The sequence below is a fragment of the Lolium perenne genome, chromosome 7, assembly GCF_019359855.2.
Source record: "Lolium perenne isolate Kyuss_39 chromosome 7, Kyuss_2.0, whole genome shotgun sequence".
Taxonomy (NCBI): domain Eukaryota; kingdom Viridiplantae; phylum Streptophyta; class Magnoliopsida; order Poales; family Poaceae; genus Lolium; species Lolium perenne.
In genome coordinates this window covers 309,726,026-309,748,263 of record NC_067250.2, presented here as the reverse complement: position 1 = coordinate 309,748,263, position 22,238 = coordinate 309,726,026, and the positions used below count along the sequence as shown (strand labels likewise).

General features: G+C 42.8%; 1 long non-coding RNA gene across 6 annotated transcripts; it reads right to left on the bottom strand.

Annotated features, from left to right (window-relative positions):
- Positions 1-8,243: 8,243 nt before the first annotated feature.
- LOC127311783 (uncharacterized) lies at positions 8,244-13,168 on the bottom strand. 6 transcript variants are annotated; one of them, XR_011749811.1, is made up of 9 exons: positions 12,665-13,167; positions 12,332-12,387; positions 12,103-12,166; positions 11,560-11,617; positions 10,939-11,116; positions 10,390-10,638; positions 9,459-9,618; positions 8,750-9,016; positions 8,244-8,474 (listed from the first exon to the last, which is right to left on the bottom strand). It is a non-coding gene; the product is annotated as an uncharacterized lncRNA (long non-coding RNA). The 6 variants fall into 6 exon arrangements; XR_007857874.2 differs by having other exon boundaries at positions 8,750-9,618; positions 12,665-13,168; XR_011749810.1 differs by having other exon boundaries at positions 8,750-9,618; positions 12,346-12,387; positions 12,665-13,168.
- Between the last annotated feature and the right edge of the window lie 9,070 nt (positions 13,169-22,238).

Sequence of the window (22,238 nt, the reverse complement as noted above, 5' to 3'; positions counted from 1 at the left end):
CGGTGGGCAAGGGCAGTTCGAGGCGCAAAGCTCCTCCACCTGCTGGTAGGTTAGAGTGGGTGCGGTGGAAGCCATGAGAGAGTGATGAGAGATTGTAGAGATGTGATAATGCTGGCCAAGCCGGGCTACATATATGTAGTGAGAAATGGTGGGAAAATGGGAGCGGGAAAATGGGAGCGGGAAGAAAGTGGCGGGAAGAAAGAGGCGGGAAGACAAAGAAGAAATGGCGGGAAGAAGAGGAATCTAGAGCTGGTCATCTAATCTTTAGTCCCGGCTGGTGGGTGCAACCGGGACTAAAGGTGGTTTTGTATCATCTAATAAAACTGTCGGTGGGATAAGGATGTCAGGGTAAGCTTTAGTCCCGGCTAGTGGGTGCAACCGGGACTAAAGCTATCGGTAGGATAAGGACGCGTGGGTGGACGCACTGCTCGATGAGATAAAGCATGTAGCGCACGACGCCCTGTCGGAGGAACAAGACAAAGCAGAAGCGGCGTCGTGCCTATAAAAGGAGCATCGATACGCCTTGGCAAGCAGACCAACAAGCCAACCTAGCAGGTAGGGAGAGTTTCATCCCCATGAATGGAGTAAAGGGTTGGAAAATCTCCCATGGCGCAACTTCTTGAAGATGTCGTCGGTGCCCACGCCCTACGACATCTTCGGAAGTTGCTCCTCGGAATTTCTTCCTGCAAGCCCGTGAAAGAGGGGGGCGGAAAGACAGAGGCTACCGGGAAGAACTGGCGGGAAGAGGGGGTGGAAAGACAGAGGCGGGAAGAACTGGTGGGAAGAGGGGGGCGGGAAGACAGAGGCGGCCGGAAAAAACTGGTGGGAATAGGGAGGCGGAAAGACAGAGGCGGGAAGAAATTTATTTTTCTGAATTTTTTGATGTATTATTTGTATTTTTAAGATTTTGAAATGAATTAGTTTTATTTTTCTGAATTTTTTGATATATTATTTGTATTTTTAAGATTTTGAAATGAATTAGTTTTATTTTTCTGAATTTTTTGATGTATTATTTGTATTTTTAAGATTTTGAAATAAATTAGTTTTATTTTTCTTAATTTTTTGATGTATTATTTGTATTTTGAAGATTTTGAAATGAATTAGTTTTATTTTTATGAATTTTTTGATATATTATTTGTATTTTTAAGATTTTGAAATGAATTAGTTTTATTTTTCTGAATTTTTTGATGTATTATTTGTATTTTGACGATTTTGAAATGAATTATTTTTATTTTTCTGAACTTTTTGATATATTATTTGTATTTTTAAGATTTTGAAATGAATTAGTTTTATTTTCTGAATTTTTTCATATATTATTTGTATTTCGAATTAAACTGGAAAAGGACCTTTAGTCGCGGTTGGTGTCCCCAACCGCGACTAAAGGTCGTTTCCGCGGGAACCGCAAAAATGGCGAAAAAACGGCTTTAGTCGCGGTTGGGGTCACCAACCGCGACTAAAAACTACCCTTTAGTCGCGGTTGGTGACCCCAACCGCGACTAAAGCCCCTTGCCTATAAAAACTCGCGCGCTCGCGCACGCTTCGATTCCATCTTCTTCCTCGCGAACGCCGACAGATGCCGATCTCTGCGCCGCCGCCTCCTAGTCGCTCGCGTCGTCTGCGCCGCCGTCGACTCGCGCCGCCGCCTCCTCGTCGACTCCGCCGCCGTCTCCTCATCGACTTCGTGCCGTACGTCGCCCTTCTCGCGCGTCGCGCCGTTGTCCTCCCTCGTACACGTCGCCGCCTCGCCCACACCCTGTCGCGCGCGCGCGCCCGTCGCCCCGTACGCCCCTCGTCGTCGTCGGCACCGCCGCCGCAGTGAGAGAGAAGAGGAGAGATGCGCGCTGAGAGAGAGAGAGGAGAGAAGGCCGGCCGACGGCCGCCGTACCCGCGCGGTGATCAGAGAGAGAGAGGGAGAGGAGCCCCGGCCGGGGTTTTTTGTTCTTTCTTTTTTAGTTTTTTGTGTTTTTTTGTTCTTTTTAATTTTAACTAGTTAATTAGTTTAACAAAAACGGTAAATTAACAAAAAAAAAGTAAAACTTGATAATTAACAAAAAAAAGTAAAACTTGATGTGAGGTATATATATGTTATAATTATAATTACGCGCTATTAACAAAATAATGTTAAGGAGGGCCGGGGCACCGATCGACCCCGCGTGTATATGGAGGGGGCGCCGCGCGACCCTCTCGCGCGCCAGAGAGAAAGAGAGAGAAAGGAGGGACCGCCACCGCCACCGTCACCGCCACCGCCCTTTCGCCACCGCCCTTTCGCCACCGACCCCGCGTGTATACGGAGGGGGCGGCGAGAGGCCCTCGCCGCCCCCTCCTTATACGCGCGGGGTTTTTTTTTGTTTTTACGAGAGAGAGGATCGGCACCGCCACCGCCACCGTCACCGCCACCGCCCTTTCGCCACCGCCACCGGTCTCTCGGTCACGCGGTCACTGCGAGGCGAGGTCGATCGTCCGCATATACACAATTAATACGCGTCCCCCCTCTCGCCTCCCTCGTCGCCCTCTCTCTTTATATGTAGAAGAGATGTGATAATGCTGGCATATACACAATTAATTAGTTTTTACTACATGTTTTCAGGAGTGACACATATGGCGGACGATAGAGCCGACCCGATTAGGGATAACTATAATCCGGAAGCCGAGGCACATCTTTTCGGCATCATAAACGGCGACATTCTTTATGTGCCGCCGCCCCAAGAAGATGAAGAAGACGATATCTCTTCTTATCTGAACCTTGGCGGTGAAGATGAAGGTCGTCGGCGAGGTGATGACGAAGGAACGGGCACTGTTGATGGAGTTGAACCGTCGACAATCACCTCCGGCGATGTTGATAAGCAATTAGCAATCACCACCTCCGACGAGGTATATATATACATTGAGCCTCTGGTGATACAAATTTACCGATTTCAATAAATATGTGTATTAACTCGACTCTCTTTCTTATTTTAGCCCTCGGCCAGCGGATCGTCGAAAAAATCGGTGAAGACAAAGCGTGGCAAAACCAAGACGCTGAAACAAGGAGTGATATATACCATTGATGTTATCAGTCCAAAAGGCAAGCCGCTGGAGCCCGAAGAGGCGTACACCAAGTTCATCAACCAATGCGGAGTCGTTGTTAGAGACAGCGTCCCGATCACCGTCCAGGAATGGCATGAGCCAGTGAAGGCACGTGTTGGTTCCAGTTTAGTCAGCAAGAGAAAGAAAAAGGAATGCTGGAGAACGCTTATGGAGCATTTCGTTCTACCTCCGGAATACCGCAAAAAAGATGAATTCGGTAACGACGATCCGGAGGGACGTAAGAGGAGGAGGCTGGTCAAAGAGTTCGCTCTTGAGAAGATGGCCACAGCATTCCGCACATACAAGAAAAATTTAGTGGCTCAATATGTCGAGAAGGGGAATACTCCGGATTTCACCGGACAGTATGAGAAGATTAAAGATGATTGGCCCGAATTTGTGAGGCAAAAGAAATCAGAGGAATTCAAGTCCATATCGGATAAAAATAAGGCAAATGCGGCTAAGAAGCAGTACAATCATATTATGGGGCCAGGAGGATACCGCCTTTCGGAGCATAAGTGGCAGAAGATGGAGGATGACCTGAGGGCACGAGGAATCCCTCTAGGTACCGAGGGATGGGACCCTAGGGCCAAAAGCTGGTGGTACGGGCATGGGGGAACGCTAGACCCGGTGACAGGGGAGTGTACCCGCCGAGACACAAAGTTTAAACCCACCCAAGCCCTTATTGATGCAATGAGGGATGCTCAAGAGGGGAAGATCAAGTTCAACAGAGAGAATGACCAGCTGACAAGAGCCCTCGGGAATCCTGAACACGGAGGACGTGTACGAGGCAAAGGCGTCATTTTGTGGGAAGAAGGGTTTTCCCGGGAAGATGACCCCTACAGTTACAGAAGCCGTAAGAGGAAGGCGGATCGGCAAAAAGATGAGCTGGCGCGGTTGGCATCGGAATTCAATGAGATGAAGAAAACCGTGGATGTACTAGTACAAGAAAGAGAGGCAGCTCGGACGCAGCATGAAGATCATCCACCGGATGTCGGAAGCCAGCAGCGGAGAAGCAGCGTGGCTTCCACGGAGGCCTCACCGGCTGGTGCACATGCACCGACGATCGAAATTACTGCACCGGAGCCTCCGGCGATCGAAATTACTGCACCGGAGCCTCCTCGCTACCCCGTGGACGATGTAAAGGAGATGAAAGAATGTCATCTGTATTATCCAATGGGGAACATGTCCATGAAGGTAGCCATCGGCAGTGCTTTACCATGTGAACCTGGAGCACTCCATCACAACAAGCCCATTCAAGATGGCTATGCTCGTGTCACGGTGGAGGACATAGTACAAGGGTTTGAGGACCTGGAGATTGACATTGCTACACCTGAAGGGGAGAGAAGACTTGGAGATGTTAAGCGCCATTTCATTCTATGGCAAAAGAAGTTTATCAAGTTTCCAGGCGAGGCGCCAAGGCCAACAAGTCCACCCCCCCTACGGTGGTGGTGGCGGTGGCGGTGGTGGTGGTGGTGGTGGTGCTTCACCAACATCTCCTTCACGTCAGCCGACGCCGCCCCCCAATTCACCTCCGGCAGGTAAGCAGCCGCCGCCCCCCAGTCCGCCCCGGGCGGGTAAGCAGACGCCGCCCCCCAATCCACCTCCGGCGAAGAAGGAGAAGCAGTCCTGGACTATTAACCCGGACCCTTATGTACCTAAGACCACAAAGGTACCGGAGCCATCACTGAAGCCTCTACCCACGAGGCCTTGGGAAAGTAGTGCCTAGGAAGTCGACGCGGCCGCGGCTGCTCACCATGAGAAATGGAGGGCGGAATGCCAAGCGAGAAGAGAGCCCGAGCCCAAGCCAGTATATTCTGACAAGGAAAAGAAGTGGGCTAAGTCATTTTTGAGCACACCATCCCAAGCCGCGAAGAATCTGCCTGACGACTATGCACGTGAACTTCGTAGGCAGGCACTCATGTTGAAGGAGAAGAAAGAGCTGGCGGAGAAGCAGGAGAAGAAAGCCTTGGAGGAGGCCGAGAAAGAATTAGCAAGTAAAAAAAGCGGGAAACGAGTTGCCCAGCTCGGGGAACAAAGTAAACAATCGATCGCCCCGCTCATAGTGAAAGCCGCCGGTCCGGATGCTGAACTAATGGTCCCCACAATCATAGCAGCTGCGGCAGAACAGGGAATGACCGTAACGGCTGCCAGAGAACAAGCGGCCCTGATCGGTATGACTCTTCGTGCACTATTAGGCCTTGATGAGGCGCCAGTGAAGGAGGTAGTAATTACATATGTGCCGAATGGGCCTCTCGTCGAGCCTGCGCAGGAAGAGGATCTACCTCCACAAATGAAAAGTCTGCTGAAATGGTACAAGGGTTACATAAAAAATAAAAACACCAAAGAATATATTTATGCGGAAGTTAGATATGAGCATCACTTCAAACATTACTATGTAACAATTCATCTGAGTGAATTGTTCCAGCTTTTCAATCTGTGCGAGCTCGACAAATCTTTCATCAGTTGCTACGTTCTGTAAGTGATTTATTTCTACCCCATCTCGTTCATATTGCCTGCACTATATATATGTTCTAACTATATTGTTGTGTACGCTATTATATATGCAGAATGAAGATTAAGGAATGCGAAGTAAGGAACATCCATGATGTTGGGTTCATTGACCCACACATCGTTAATGGATATGTGTTAGAAAAACACCCCGCCGACGTGGAGGAAGACCTGTGGCGGTTTCTTACAAAGCAGAAACTCAAAAGTGATATTCTATTTCCTTACCATTTTGGGTGAGTGTTTCTGTCTTGAGCACATTCTCTTTTGTTTACTCCATGCATGGTATGTGGCCGGCTAATCGATGAGTTATGCATGACTGTGCATGTATCGTGTCCGCAGGTTCCACTGGATTCTGCTAGTAATTAAATTTGACACCTCCACATGTCTCGTCCACAACTCTCTGACTCTGGATGCAAAGCTTTGGGGCGACATGAGAAGAATGCTGCAGAAGTAATTATTTTCATTCATTTGCGCTCTATATCGATCGGCCTATTTCGTTCATTTCCTAATATCAAGTAACTAATAACTCTCTTGTTCATTTAATTTTATTTGCCTTGTAGGGTTTGGATACGGTTCTCATATGAAAGGGTCGGTGAATTCAAAAAAGAGCTACAATTCATGCGGTCAGTGGCTGCGACTGGGGATATTCAGCCACCGGGGACCAATCTATGTGGATACTATGTTTGTGAGATGATCCGGAGATACACCTCTGAGCGGTTTCCGTGTGATAACAATGTCAAGAGGAATAACCTCCGGATGTTGCTTAGTCCAGAAGCTCGCCGACCACTTCAAGAGGAACTAGCTGGATGGTTCACGAGGGAAGTCGTCGATCCTAAAGGAGAACACTATGTAGAGGACGTAGAACTTCATATGCATTAAATTATGTATGAAAACTTGTTCAAAATTGTATATGGTCATCCGATGATATTGAATATATATTGTATATTCCTCTTGAATTCTTTTTGGTTCTAATTTCAAATTTGTTTGAAATTGTACATTCATATGCATGTATGTAGTACCGTAGAATATGTGAAACTCCTTCAAAACTAAAATAAAACACAAAAGAAATAAAACAATAAAAATTAAAAAGAAACCAGGATTAGGGGGAGGGGGGGGGGGGGGCTAAAACCCTAAACCTGCGGCGGCCTTTAGTCGCGGTTGGCCAGAAGAACCGCGACTAAAGGTCCTCCGCCCCGACCGTCGCCTGGCGCCCATGTGGACGGGTCTTTAGTCGCGGTTCGTTAGCAACCGCGACTAAAGGGGCCGGGGGGGGGGGGGGGGGGGCTTTAGTCCCGCATGTTTAATACCGGTTGCACAACCGGTATTAATGGATGTTGCAAACCGCGACTAATGGCCCTTTTTCCACCAGTGAAGCCAAATCGCGAGTTACTCATTTAGCTCGCGAGTTTTAAGTTTTAATTTTAGCCCTAGTTAGAAACACCCGCAAGTTGGGTAGAGAGAAGGTAGGATTGTTATGCGTTTGGTCAGATTAAGACTTGACGTGGTCATCTGCTACACCTAGATATTTAAGCTCACAAGAGCCTGCCACAATGTGCCAAGACTTTGAAAAGTATTCCTATTCCTAAGTGTAGCGGCGCCTTGGGCCGGTGAAGGCATGTTGGCTACGATGCATCTCGGAGACGGCTGCATCTGCGAGTCGTCTTGAACTGTCCGTGTTTTGTTTAAAGAGGGACACATTCTCTCTTTTTTTCTGATTTTTTTTTTTTTTTGCAAAGAAGGAACACGTTTTCTTAAACCATAGTTGGGTAGGATTACAAGCAAAGTTGTCCGTATCGAGATACAAGCTAGTATTATTTTATTGTCAGGAATGTCGTATCATAGACTCGTATCGTAGTATCACGATACTATGAATTTATCATGAATTTATATTTATATCAAATTAAAATATATGCATATATTAATAGTATACCTCAATTAAATTTAAATCTAATCTTTAATTAAATTTTGAGCATATTATATGTTACTAGTTGAATGCCCGTGCGTTGTCACGGCCTATATTTTTCCATTTATTTTTTGTATTTGCACATGTGTCAAAATAATGCATCTAAACGGTTCAGCAAATGTTGGCTTCAGGTAGAAATAATTACAGTAAAATATTTTCTCAAGGCTTTGGACTTGCAAATGCATACTCCTGAGCTTCATCCTTCACAAAGGAAGCAGGCTGGTGAATTGAAGTTTCCTCGTTACGGAAAATTCAACGTTGCTTTTGAGCAAAATGGCAAGATGAATATGGTGCTGTCACATTTTCTTTGATCTGCAGGGGGACATCCAGCCATTTGCCACGGAAGACCACGAAGGAGATGGCCTCCCCTCATGGTATGTAATTCGGGGCATTTTAAGCATCCCAAAATATGTGATTGTGCCCTCAAATATTTAAGGGCACATAAAATGTGTCGAATTTAGCAGCTACTCGGAAATTATTAAGGACACTTTAAAAATGTGCCAGAATAGTACGTATATCCTTTAGGCCACATATTTTATGTACCTCGAAAATTTTCAAGAGCGCATCCCCAAAAAATTAAGGGCATATGCAAAATATACCCTAAAAGGTTTTACGTCTAAAATGTGCACCAAAAAGTTTCAAGAGGAATGTTTTAAGGGCACATCTACCCCGGAAAGTTTTCAGTTTGCAAATGCAGTCCTAAGTGTATAAAAATGCTGCTTTATTCAGTACACAGTTTATAACTGATGTATCTTTTGTAATCATATAGCATTTCAAATGCTATGTGCACGGTGCACATAATCGCAGTAGCTCACAAAATCAATATTCTGAGTTTAAGAAATTGAAAATAGTTTCATAAGCATTAAGCATTGAAACTTTCAATCCTCTGCTCTTCTATTCTCCATTCTCGTCTTCTATTATTCCTTTGCATCTCCATCTAATTTATTACACAACAGATGTTGGGGTCAGTACAACACAGATGTCATGCTCAGTACAACATCAAAACAAAAGTTTTTCTCAGCGGCACACATGCAAGGACAGTTTTGAATATCTAGACTCACACAAAGATAATTCATAAAACAATTTAGCTAAGCTATTCATCATGGGAGTAGCAACCATTATTCCAAACTCAGAAACGAACAATGTATAGAGAAACTTAGATGTAAGAAGATGGGTGTAGAACAACAATGGTAATTTCTACATGGGACATACCTTAGCCCGTGAAGAAAGATCCAACTCATCACTTGGCCATTTTCTCGAGAACTCTAGCTATGCAATCTGTCTACAAATAATAGCTTTGAACACTGAGAGTTGTAGTTCACAATAATCCAGAAAGATAGTACCCGGTTCACATTGTACTATTAGATTACTTGAATATGACCATAATTTACATGGTAAGTATGGCTAAAACACAAATGCATTAGCTAGTCAATGCAAAGACCATAGATACCCAATCTCCATGGAAAATTTGAGCCAACTCTGTTCTTCAACATAAAAAGAATCGTCAATGGCGTATTTGGGAGTATCAAGTGTAACAAAGGAAATGCATGATAAAACTTCATTACATCACAGTAAAAGTTGAGTCAAATCCATATACAGTTTGTTAACCTCGTCCACATTATTTTCCAGACAACGCATTTTAATAGACACCAGGGAGCACTGTGGCAGCTCTAAGATATGGAAATTAAAAATGTCCTGGTCCTTGAGACTTTGACCAACATATTATGTGCAAGCAATATGGTTATAGATACTGCTTATCAACTCTAACCTGCCAGACATTTGCCCATATTCATAATTTATATACTCAAGTTCATTGATATAGGAAACTTCATTGTCTTCATATTTCACAGTTACAGTCTTTGTCACTGCATTTAAGGAGCCTAGGAAATCTAGAGGTACTAAAATTTCTGAGTTGATTTACCTTGAGCTGCATTTTCCATTGTATTTCTGCATTGGAGTGAACTTGATTCCTTAGGCTCCTGCGAGATCCTCACAGAACCAACATTGCAATTAACATCCAATGGTCACCACATAAAATCTGAAGCACTTGACACTGCCTATATCAGCGAAGAATAATAGTCCTGTGGCAGATTTTACATGTGTGTATGGAAAGAAATCATAGTAAGTAGTCAATTATAGGTTGGCAAGAAGAAAAAATTCACAAAGCACAATAGCAATGAATTTGGTCTTTATATATATTGTGTGGTACAGTCGTAGACATCTTATCCAAGTTTTAAACTCATCCCTAACAAATAGAAGGTTCGGATTATTTGCTTCTTATTAGATGAGTAATGGAATATTATAGAAGTAGCTACTTTGTATTGGAAGAATGCGAATGATCCAAATTTACAGCAAGCTCTACACAGAATGCAACCAACCAATTTCCTGGACCAAATAAATGCATAATTTAGTCTTACGAAACAATATACACTTGTAAATGAAGAATTATATTTTATAACAGAAATCCTTTCCCTTAGAATAAACTTGCAGACTCATCAGTTAATACTGACAAAAAAAAATCTACAGTGCAACAAAATTAACAACGTCATAAATTTTGTTATCCTTGAGCAAACAACATCATGTAACAGGAAACTTGTTTGAGCATATATTGTGTTATCCCTGAGCAAGCTTATTTGAGCATACAGTATATTGTGCTATCCTTGAGCAAACAACATCATGTGATAATTGTGAGTAAACTTACTCTACTTGTAGTTGTTTTTCTCATTGATTATTTGGAGCATAACATGTATCACTACAGCTAGCATGTTCGGTCAGATCTCAAAAAAAATCACCAGAACACAACTGATGCCCAAATTCCCCCGAAACTGAAGTACGATACAAGGCACGCTCACCTGAAGCGGGGTAGTGGGGCGAGCTGTTGGCGCGGGTATGCGTGGTCGAGGAGGAAGTCATCCTTGGCGAGCATCTCCATCGAGGCAATGGGGCGAGGTGCCATCCAGGGTATGCGAGGTCGAGGAGGAAGTTATCCTTGGCGAGCATCTCCATCGGGGAAGGACCATGACGTCGGTACCGAAATCGGAGGCGGGGATAGAAAGCCCACAAGGCTGAGAGTCCCTGGAGAGGCAGCAGAACGACTCCATCTGCAGGATAATAATGGGTAAGATGGTGATAATTTCACATATATAATCTAATTGCACAGAATAGTCAATCTATGCGAAGAAGGTGAACTGCACTTGTATTTAGCAAACACAAGGGACATAACATCAGGTAGGATGGTGTGCATAACGTAATTGCACATTAGTCAATCTGTGCCCAACTACAGGGTACAAGTTACTGCCAACTCTGAATAAGGTGAACTGTACTTATATTAATATCTTAAAATAAAGTACCAAAAAGAAACATGTGCAAGGGCATCCAGTTGACAAGGTGAGGAACATTACCAGTTATCGTTTGATCCACTCTGAGATGTGCACAATGCTGCATTTCTCTCCAAGTCTCAATCAGATGCCTATTCTTTGAATTTTCCATAAGCTTGGAGATGTGTTTATTATGTACTATGACAAGTGGCCATTTGCCATTATCTATCTCCGTAGCTCCGTTACAACATCATCCACCTGCCTATATTAATCATGATAAGTGGAACACAAATTAGTACATATCACTTCATTGGTGACAGAAACATGTCAAAATTCAGAGTAAGATGATGCACAGAACCGAACCAAACTCAAAGAATTTTTTTTAAAGAAAGTACAGCTAGTAAGAGAATCTCACAGTTGTACTAAGGGAATACGAGCTTCTGCTAACGAAGAACTTTGCTGAGGCTTCGCTAAGAGAATCTCTTTTTTGTATTGAGGGTACTTGCAGGTAAGTATCACATATTCATCAGCAAAAATATCAGTCTACCTTGATCAACCTCGGTTTATGTCATTTCGTGGATCTCAACCAATGACTACTTAGAATACTAACACCTACGGTTTCATTGTTCATAAGCCCTTGACCTAGACCATCTTCCTCTCCCTGGTCACCATCTAAGGCTTCTTCTTCTGACAGAAAAAACCTACCTAAACGATGGTTGGAAGTTGGAACACCATGCTCCGTCCCACCAACGCTCTCAGCGATCTGCATATTGCGCACAATTTAATCTTAAAGAGAATTAGGAATCCTAGGTATTTCCATCAGTTACCAATTCACATCACATATTAAAATAAAATTCCTCATGGCTTTCAGTAATTCCTTCTCAACGTAGTGAGCAGACAGCTGCTTTCTTCTTTGAGGCAATCTGGCAGCCATTTGCAGCTCACAAATTTAACGTTGACTGCATCCCTACTGTATAATTATATATTTAGTGGTCGACTTCCGGATTAAAATTAACTCATTTCTTTTCTCTACATAATAAGTATCCCAAACTTGATTTACAATGTAACTACAGCTACTTCTTACATTAAACTCCGGTATTAAACTGTTAATTGGACATATAGTTTGTTTAGACTGCAGTGGCTAGTGTAATGGATTCTCGTTTCTTCCCTCTGGCTCCCAAGTATCATGAAGAAAACATCAAGGTTAATTAATGACACTGAGACTACAACAAGAAAACAAACTCTCACCAAGCTAATGTCAGTAGTAAGCTCTTTCAGCCAATGCCATTCTTGGATATCCATTCTTTAATGCCTGCCAATCAGACACTCTGGGTTAAATAGTTTGTTGGATGACTATTAATAAGATATCATTTGTATCGTTCACTTGCATAAGGACTTAACAATAGCAACTTTGCCTTTTCTGCAGTATATTTGTTCTAGACAAACAATTAAGAAAAACTTGCAACTCTCTCATGACCTCATGATGATGACCTTTTTTGTTTTTCCTTCATGACCTGTTTTCAAACATAATACCTGGATAGAACAAGTAAATGGATCAGCAGTCTTTCAATTTAGATACCGAATCTAGAAAAGGCAGATTTTCTTGTAACTACATTAAACTGTATGCAATAACCCTTCTATTTATGAGGGAAGTGAATTAGACACGAGACTGAACCGGGAGCAGCAAAAGAACAGTTTAATTAGCGTTCAACCCCCACATCGGACCAGAGGAGCCAATTAAGGAACGAACAGAAAAAATTAGGAATTCAGCACCAAGCAACAAATTAAGGAGCAGCCGGCCACAACCAACCTGGTGGATGAAGCAGACGTCGATCAAGTTCGCGCTTGCTGGAGGCGTGTTGACCGCAGATGATTCCGGCGAGTGCGGGGATCCACGGCTCATTGTCGTGCTCGTCGCTGAAGATTCTGGAGATGAAGAAGTCGTCCAGGGTCGCCGCCTCAGACGCCGACGAGAACTCCAGCGGACCCATTACAGTTGCAGCCGTGATGACAGCGCTCTCCCGATGGATCGGTGAATGAGGAGGAGAGGCGAAGCCTCACAGGGGAAGATACTAACTAAGGGGGACCGGAAGAGGCGTGCGGCGGCGCCTGTATTAGCGACTTTGTTGAACGAAGTTGCTGTCCACTGTCTCCACCTTCAATGGCGGCGGCGACCTTCAATGGCGGCGGCGGCAGAAGATCTAAGGCGCGTGGTGCACGGCGGTGCTTGGGTAAGGTGTGTGTGTGAACTGCTAGCGCGTGATGGGACCCACTTTCAGTGCGTTGAGACAGCCACGAACGGCAGAACGGCAGAGATCGTGTGAGAGAGACAGGAAAGGAGCGGCTCACGCATAAACCACGCATAGGCGCGAGCTTGCAGAGGCGGATACGGACGTACCAACCATCTCACCACCTCTAGCCATTTAATATAGTAGAGATTAGAGTTTCATCATGATTTATTTAAATAGTGTAAATATGGCCCGATCAATGGTACAAATATAATTAATTACGAACCCACAAAACAAAAGATTGGTATGCTTCACAATCGATACAAACAAATATCTAGTTGACTATTGTTTCAATAATATAATAATTTAATGTCACATGTTCTACTATTTTTGTATAAAAGTTAAGTTAAATTTAAAATACTTTACTTTAAAAAGAAAAGAAAAACATAGGACAAAGAGAATACGAGAGTATGACCAACTGACCAAGAGGTCCCACTAGAGAGAGAAAGTAATGTTCTCCATAGTTAAAACAGACTCTCGAGATAGAGAAGGTAAGATTTTCGTGACCACTACATGAGCTAACAAACGGGTACTGTTAGATCATCTCTACGGGTGTGTCTTCATTGGTATTGTTTTTCTTTTAGGCTGAACAATAGGTTTTTCCACTATATATATTTCGTAAATTCTATTGCTCGCTTCTATACAATTAGACTATACATAGTGGGCAATGAAGCCAATGAGTTTCCTCCTACTGTTACAACTCGCTTCTAGTTTCTTATAAGTGCAGGTACTGCCCCAACTCACTTCGAATTCCCTACCCTCTGTTCTCTCCGTGTAATTGTACTAAACCTGGTATTTCCGTTTTGCAATGCAATCCCGGTTGGCAAAAATAAATTAGTTGATGGTATTTTCCGTTCCAACATGAGCAACCGTCCTGCAAATATTTTCCTTTCTAATTTATTTGCATAATGTATAGACATCGAATGGATTTCGATATACTTTAAACTAAGATAATTGTTTGAATTATTATGTAATAGAGGCGTGTGTTTCACGTCAATTCCAGCAATCAAATCAGAATAATCGTATGTATTACTCTCTTTTTCCACCAGTCATGCTTTCAACATTTTGGACCAGTAAAAGATCAAATGGAGAGTATCAAGTTCAGAAACCATTGGCTTCATTTTTATTTTCCTATTTGATCTTGTCTTTCACCAATATACTAAGGATCGCCAAGTTTCTAAATCTGACATGCAACTGCAGCCAAGGATTTACTGTAAATACGTTTATACGGGATCTAATTGTAGCAAGATTTATAAGGGAGAAAATACTCTAAAACAGAGTTGAAGTGGCAGTATAAAAATTTATATCATATATCAGATGAAACATGGTTCCTCACTAATATCATGGAAACTAATTGTATGAGGGGAGGGGGGGGGTGGCATTAGCCTCCTATGCTCTCAACAAAACTCCGCCACTCCACACATGTAATCCTTTTGTTGTATTACGATGTTGATGATGAAGTTGTCAATACTGGTATTTTGAAGTACTGAGATGGAAACACTACAAAGTATGATGCCCTTGACAATATGTATACAACGCAGCCGGTTGATTCGAACAAATAGCATGAATCATATATTAAATGTCGATGACCATTGAATGTACCTAGTTGTGCTACATTGTGTGACAAAGTGTGCAATGAAATCATTGTTCTCTGCTTTGATGTCAGCATATAAAACACCACCCGCCCCCCTCTCCCCTCTCGAACAGCTACAGGGTTTGAGAGTCCGCCGCTTAGGGCCGGGCCGCTCCAGGGCCTCCTCCGCCGGAATAGCCGGCCGGAGCTGGTCAGGGATAGGCGCCGGAGTAGCTAGGAGTAGTTGCAGGTTTAGATCTAGTAGTCTTCTTTGTTTTACCCCTGTGGAGAATGGCGCTATGCCCTTGGGGGCTTGGCCACGGCGGAGCCCGAGCTGCTCCCGGTGGCTGTTGGTGGTGTGGCTGCTTTCTGCGGCGCTCCGGTGGACGGAGCCAAAGGCGGAGGGCGGCGGCGCTTCCTCACCCCTTCAATAAAGCTCGTTGGCTTCTCCCACGATCTGGACGAATCTGACCAAGATCCTCCCTTTCTTTGCCACCATGGAGGTGGGAAGGAGGTTGGGGGTCAAGGTGATGTCGTTCTTGGCAGATCGCTGGAGAGGCGGCCTGGAGCAGATGATCTACCTCGAGCGCAACACATGGCGACCAAGCTCGTCGCCATGATCCTCGGCCAGCATGGTGGCCCGTCCTCAACCTCCAGATCGGAGGCCCTCCGATTCTTCTGCTGGAGCTCGACGCTTCCAGAGGACCAAGTGGTACGTCCCCGGTCTTCTGGTGGTTGCCAGTGGCGGAATCCTCATGTCGGCGTGGAGTATTCGAGCATGCTGCTCATGGAGCTCGGCGGCGACGCCTGCAGCTCGCCGGCGTCTGGTGGCAGAGGCACTATCCTCGATTGCTTTTTCTCATGTATTTTCAGGGTGCTTTCTGTAAAGTGTGGGATCCTTATTTCAAATAGTAGGTTTGTTAGGGCAAGAGACGACATAGGACTTCGTTGCAAAATGTACCTGTCACATGTGTATCAATGAAATGCTCCTCTGGGGTCGCTGACCCCACCTTGTGTTCAAAAAAAAAAGAAAAAAAAAACACCACCCTTTATGAGAATATCATGGTAAAGGTCCGTGATTTAGGCATATCAAAGATATCACCAAAATTTAATTGGACTTGGCAACAATGTCTCCATAATTTCTAGAATAAAGAAAGAGTTGAGCAAACGTTTTGTCTTGAAAGACTTCTCTCCAGCAAAGTGTATTCTCGGCATGAGACGTGAGAGAGACATAAAATCTAACAAGTTGTAGTTTTCTCAGGAGGAGTACATGGAGAAAGTACTTCGCAAGTTCAAGATGGACAAGGAAAGTAATTTATCCACTAACATCCCATTTCAAGTTGAGCAAAGAGTGACGTCCCTCCAATGAGAAGTTGAAAAAGGAAATACAAAATATTCCTTATGCTTCAGCAGTTGGGAGTTTAATGTATCCTATAGTGTGCACAGGGTCAACCATTGCTCAGACGGTTAGTACCATGAGAAAATTTATGTATAATTCAGGAAGACTTGATTGGAAAGCAGTGAAGTAGATTTTGAGGTATCTTCGAGGTACCAAAAATATAAACCATTTCTTTGGTGGTGCTGAGGCTGATGCATGTAAAATGCATATATGAACTTTATCCTTTATCGTGTTGAATTCCCACATATTTGCAACATATATAATGATAATACCATGTTTTACATTGATTTATGGAAATTTACCAATGATCCTCTTTAATTGATTTATAACTCTACAGAACATGAGAACCCTGTTTTGTGTATTTTTCACTTTCATAGACCTATACGGAGTTAAATTGACATGTCATTTTTGGAGCGTCATTTTTTTATCAGGAGAAGCACCCTGGGACCTGGCAGCAAACCTTGATGGGCCAGAGGCTCAAAAGAGACCTGGTGGCACGCCCAAACATCTAGGACGCGCCACCTGCACTGTTTTGGCCATTGATCATCCAAATCGCGTGATCTTTTCTCCCATCGATATATTTTGACCTAAAAATCACTATATATATGTCCCCGGAGAGTTCTCGGGAGGAGAGCGCCGCAGAGAGAAAGAAACACAAAATCGGAGGCTACATCAAAGAAGATTGGAGGGGAAAACTCTGGCGGGATCACCGCTAGAGGGATCTCCACCTTCTCCAACGTCTTCATCATTATCACCATGATCAAAGGAGAGTATTTCACCTCTGAACTACGGGTTTGTAGTAGTAGCTTGATCTATTTCTCTCATGTTGTTTATAGTTCTTAGTGCCATATGAGCTGTCTTATATGATTATGGCCATATTTGTAATACCTATGTGGTGGATCATTATTCTATGATATTGTGCTATGAGATCTGATTGTATTATGTGTAAGATGTATTGATAGATGCATATTATGTACCATGTTCTTAAGTATTTGTGCTGATCCAACATATATGCAAGAGCGCGTGTGGGGTGATGTGTGTATTAGATGGAGTAGCATGGTTTCAGTGATTGAATATTGACAATAAATTCATGATCTACTATGGCTTTTCCTTTTCATTTGCTACTTCACTAGGGATAAAATGAATGCATGTGATATGTTCGTCACGCAACAAAAGTTATAATCTTGTTTAGTGAAGGTAGCATATTCAATATTCAAACATCATGTCAAAGTGCTTATGGCTATACTCTGTTAATTCTTAATACAAGATTGCATGGAGTTTTCCCTTTCTTGTGGATTATAAGAGAGATGTGTTGCATCATCTCTATGTTAGGATGTGATGCACATATGAATGTGTATCTTACTCATATTATTGTTCTGCATCCTTATATCTCATTGATGAATTACTATTTGTCCACTACAACTTAAAAGAGAGAATAGTCAAGTGAACCCATAAACTCCGGTCCACTTTTTATCATAAGAAAGAACTTTATCTTTCTTTCATCTTATTTTCTATTTGCTGCACTATTTTAATCCAAAAATATAAATATTTACTTTTCTTGTTTGCATTCAAAACACCAAAACAACCAACCCCTTTACAGTTTTACTTGTGTTTTATTTACTTACACAAAACCTTGTGCTTGACAGCCACACGGTGGAGTTGGGGACACAAGGCTTTTATTTTACTTCCAGGATTGCTAGAAGAGGAGAGAAAAAATAATCTTTGCCCAGTTCCCCGAGAGTTCGATATAAAACCTCAAGTCACCCTTGTGGGGTAAATACTCTGCTGATACAACACTCGACACTTGGAGTCCCAACGTCATCAGAGGCCAAGCTGATTATGTAACAAGAGCAAAAATCAATGTATTTAGTCCTCTCGCCGGCATGACTGCACATAGACAATGAAACCCTCTATGATGTAGTGAGGAGGAGTTCGTTGGGCCATGTCCCTCCACATTAAAGTGTGTTGGCATCCCAACATCATCCCATCAAGTCCAGCAAGTGTCAAAAGTGGGTCGATGTTTGCATCCAATGGCTAAGATGCATGCTTGAGAGAAGAAAGGAGAAAACCCTAGCCACCAAGGTGGGTGACTATGCGAGCAAGAAAGAGAAAGCTACTAGGTTGCTACTATGAGAGGGTGAGAGAACACCACAACCAAGTGAGAATAGAGGAAGAATAAGGAGAGGTGAACTATGTCTAGATTTTTTAGATCTAATGGGGATGTATTTTGGCTAGTGTTGAATGGGAACAAAAGTATCCCCTCGTTTCAGTGAGAGCGTTAACTCGATCGGGATCTGATCATACACCTCTTCTCTTGGATTCGGGAGCTCAATCGTTTAAAGGAAATAAGTTCCATTTCTCTTTTGAGCTTGCCTGGTTGAAGGAAGATGGGTTCTTTGAAATGGTGGCAAAAGAGTGGGCTTCGGTTAATTCTGGATCAAATGCGTTAGAACGTTGGCAAAATAAAATACGACATATTAGACAGTATCTTAGAGGATGGGCAAAAAATTTGAGTAATATAAACAAGATTGAAAAGGAAAAGTGGCTAAACATTATTGATTTGCTTGATTGTAAAGCAGAAACAATTCCTTTAGATGAGACAGAGAGAAATAGCTTGCGGGAGGCCAAACTTAAGATTAACAAATTACGCCGTGATGAGGAGGCGAAATGGGCCCAAAGAGCGAAAGTGAGGCATATTCAGGAAGGGGGTGACAATACTAAATACTTTCATCTTATTGCAAATGGGAAACCTCGCAGAAAACGTATTTTTCAGTTAGAGCAAGATGAAGGGACAATATTAGTTCAAGAGAACATTTCAAATTACTATAAATCTCTGTTTGGCCCCTCTGATCCTACTTCTTGTACTATGGATGAGACAATAACACATGATATTAAACAAATTTCAGCAGAAGAAAATAACATTTTAACGGCAAATTTTACTGAAGAAGAAATCTTTCAGGCTTTATCTCAAATGGAAAGAAATAAAGCTCCGGGGCCAGATGGGTTCCCCGCGGAATTTTACCAAACTTTATGGGAGGTTATCAAGCAGGATATATTGTCTATGTTTGTTAGCTTTCAAAATGGCGATTTACCTCTATTTCATTTGAATTTTGGGACGATTATTCTGCTACCTAAGAAAGAAAACGCGATTCAAATTCAACAATATCGCCCTATTTGTCTCCTAAATGTTAGTTTTAATATTTTTACTAAAGTAGGGACAAATAGAGTGACAGACATTGCCGAGAGTGTGGTTCAGCCAACCCAAACCGCCTTCATTCCGGCGAGACATATATTAGAGGGGGTTGTTATTCTCCATGAGTCCATTCATGAGCTTCATAGGAAAAAGTTAGATGGAGTTCTTCTCAAAATAGATTTTGAGAAGGCTTATGATAAGGTAAATTGGTCTTTCCTGCAACAAGCGTTGCGGATGAAAGGTTTTGATCCGAAATGGTGCGCATGGATCCAACGTTATATTGAGAAAGGGAGTGTGGGAATTAGAGTTAATGATGACATAGGTCATTATTTTCAGACAAAAAAAGGTTTGCGTCAGGGAGATCCTCTCTCTCCAATTTTATTCAACATTGTTGCTGATATGTTAGCAATTATCATTGATAGGGCCAAACAAGATGACCAAGTTAGCGGTTTGATTCCTCATCTAGTGGAAGGGGGGATTTCTATTTTGCAATATGCGGATGATACTATCCTATTTATGGAACACAATTTGGAAAAGGCTCTTAATATGAAGTTGATCTTATGCATCTTTGAACAATTATCAGGCCTCAAAATAAATTTTCATAAGAGTGAAATCTTTTGTTTTGGGAAAGCCAAAGAGGTAGAGAATGAATACAAGATTCTTTTTGGGTGCGATATTGGATCCCTACCTTTCAGATACTTAGGGATTCCAATTCATTTTCGCAAACTTAAGAATGGTGAGTGGAAACCAGTGGAGGATAGATTCGAAAAGAAACTTAGTAGTTGGATAGGTAAGTTACTATCTTATGGGGACCGGCTTATACTAATTAATTCTGTTCTTACGAGCCTTCCGATGTTTATGTTGTCGTTTTTAGAGATTCCGGTGGGCGTGAGAAAAAGGCTAGATTTTTTCCGATCCCGATTTTTTTGGCAAAGTGATGGACACAAGAAGAAGTATAGGCTAACAAAATGGAATGTAATTTGTAGACCAAAAGAACAAGGGGGTCTGGGAGTGGAAGTTCTAGAATTAAAGAATAAAAGTTTACTTAGCAAATGGCTATATAAGATCATGAATGAGGAAGGGGTTTGGCAAGAGATTTTACAAAACAAATACTTGAAAACTAAAACCCTGTCACAAGTTTCAGCCAAACCAACGGACTCCCCGTTTTGGAAAGGCTTAATGAATGTTAAAGAGGAGTTTTTTAGCCGAGGCACTATGGTCATAGGTAATGGACAGAAAACTAGGTTCTGGGAAGATATTTGGTTGGGAGATACACCGCTAAAAGATCAATATCCGATGCTTTACAATATTGTGAATCATACAAATGTGACGGTTGCTCAAGCTTTAGCCTCTAATGCTCTAAATATAGGTTTTAGAAGAGTGCTAACGTCTTACAAATGGGATAGATGGGTTGATTTGGTTACAAGAGTTATGTCGGTCCAGCGTACCGATAGTGAAGATACTTTTAGATGGAAGCTCACAAACTCCGGGTCGTTTACTGTTAAATCTATGTATCTTGATCTACTTAATGACCATACAATGTACTTAAAGAAGTATATTTGGAAGATTAAGGTTCCACTTAAAATCAGAATTTTTATGTGGTTCCTCCATAAAGGGGTGATTCTAACTAAAGATAATCTTATAAAACGTAATTGGCATGGGTGTACCAAATGTTGTTTTTGTGATCAAGAGGAGACAATACAACACCTTTTCATTTCATGTCCTTTTGCAAGAATCCTTTGGAGAATTATTCGTATAACTTTTAATATTTATCCTCCGGCTAATATTACAAACTTATTTGGGAATTGGTTAAATGGTGTTGCTAAAAAGGATAAAGGTCTCATTAGAGTTGGCGTGTGCGCTTTGCTTTGGGCGATATGGAATGTTCGCAATGATTTTATCTTTAATCAAAAGAGTTTTCCATCATTTTTGCAGGTTATCCCTCTGGTTACGCATTGGATCCATATGTGGTCCTTTCTCCAGCCTGCCATGGACCGCCCGGACATGGATTCTGGGTGCAACCGTTTGGCGACGGTAGCACGGGATTTTTACAGCCGGTGCGGTTGGCGTTCTGAGCGGCGTCTCACATAGATATGTTCTCCAGTAGTTTTCTGAGTGTTTTTAGGTGGCTTATCCACGTGGAGACCTTGAGTGATCCTTGAGTTGTAATAAAGGTTGTAATAATGCTACTCGTTTGAGACATTCGCAATAAAACGCCGCATGCATCAATTGATGCAGAGGCAGGGGAGTTTCCCTATTTCGAAAAAAAAAAGGGGTTGATGACTCCAAAGGGGACTGTTTGATGTATTTTTTCATCTCTAGATGGCCTACAGAAGACTAGTTGAACTGTCTTGTAATCTCTAGATGGTCTAGAGAAGACTATGTATCCAGGTTGCTCATCGTGAAGTGTGTGTGGATCAATTGGTGCACACCCGTGGTTTTTAAGTGTGATCGATCTGGTCACCGTGAATTTATTGATGACCTCGAAAGAGTTAAATCATGCATAGTTGTGCAATTCCAATGTCGGATGTGCTACTTCTGGTAGCAGTACTAGTAAGTAGTAACTACACGAATTGTGATATAGTGGAACAAGGACCAAGCTAGGAGAGATATGACCGTTAGGCGGTCTGACGTCAGCTTGGGCGACCACGGTGGCGATCCCTGCCTGCCGGCCGCCGAAGCATCTCCTTGACCGTCTGTTTCGACGGAGAGGGTTCCGCTTGGTCGTTTCTAGGCATTGGTCGTTGAAGATCCAAGCACAAGCTCGGAGGAGGAAGAGGGTGAGAGTTGCTCGGCGAGGGCATTTAAATATCTGTGCCGATCTCCTTCACCGGATGATACCATAGATTTGGTGGAATCTTCGTATGGACTAGCCCGGCGAGCTGAGAAACGTCGTGTTCGGCAGAATCGTCAGCGCTTGGCAGCTCGGGA